The following is a 1,072-nucleotide window of genomic DNA, read 5'->3' on the forward strand; positions in this document are numbered from 1 at the left end:
ACGCCATTGTTGTTCTTCACAGTAGGGCTGACGATGCTCAGGCAATAGCTGATCAGCAGACTGGTCTTCTTCAACAAATCCCGGATGTTGTCCGTCAACCAGCTCTAGTGATTGCACCTTTTTTCTCTGCCGATGATCGTACCCAGCTCCATGAGACACGTGAGGCAACGAGAACTCTAGCCAATGCTTTGCAAAGGCTGGAGGATTCAATGGTTCTCCAGCGTCCGCGCTTGGACGAACTCTCTGGCCAATTCTCTCGAGCCTTAGCCAGAGAGGGGGAGATGAGGTCCAATGCTGGTGAATCATCTGATGCCGCTCCTACAGCTTCTCATGCTATTGGTCTAGTATCAGCTTCAGTTACAGTTGAAGCTGAGGCTCTCGAAGTTGAAGCAGTTGCTGCTCCTGTAATCACGACCACCGAAGCTGCTCTACCTAAGGATGTTGAAGCCATCCCTAGGCATGATGCCCATACCATCACTGCTGCTGGTGATGATGATGATGTTGATGAAGATGAAGATGATGATGAAGACGATGATGAACTTGTCATTCCAGACACCGGAGATGATCTAGATGGTGACGACGACGATGATGATGAAGATGACTTTACCATCAAGTTCTAGAAGCCAACAACCGTCACAAAAGGAGTTGCTCTCAGGGACTCTGCATCCCAGGGGGAGCAAAGGCAAGGTGAATCGACTCCATCAGGGAACCAGGACCCCAAGTCGAAAGGTAAGGCGGTCGCTGAAGAAGGTAACTTGAAGGTACTTTCCAAAATCCCTCAACAAACCTTGTTTGAAGACTCTACCTCTCAGGTAATGATTACTTCAGAATATCAACTTCATATCCCATCAACAACCTGCGGTCGATTGGAGCGGGTATCTGATCAACCCGTCTCTTGTGCTCCAACAGACCAACAGATGTCTCAGCTAAAGGAGTCACTCGACCAGACTAGAGTAAAAATCCCTCTTCGTATCTCTAGTGGTAGTGAGTTTGACTTCTTATCTGAAGCTGAAAGACTCAAGGCATTAAGGGCTACAGAAGAGCTAGAGCTTCAAAAGAAGCAGACTGAAGA

This window comes from Cynara cardunculus (assembly GCF_001531365.2).
Source record: "Cynara cardunculus var. scolymus isolate 2C chromosome LG 1, CcrdV1, whole genome shotgun sequence".
Classification (NCBI taxonomy): domain Eukaryota; kingdom Viridiplantae; phylum Streptophyta; class Magnoliopsida; order Asterales; family Asteraceae; genus Cynara; species Cynara cardunculus.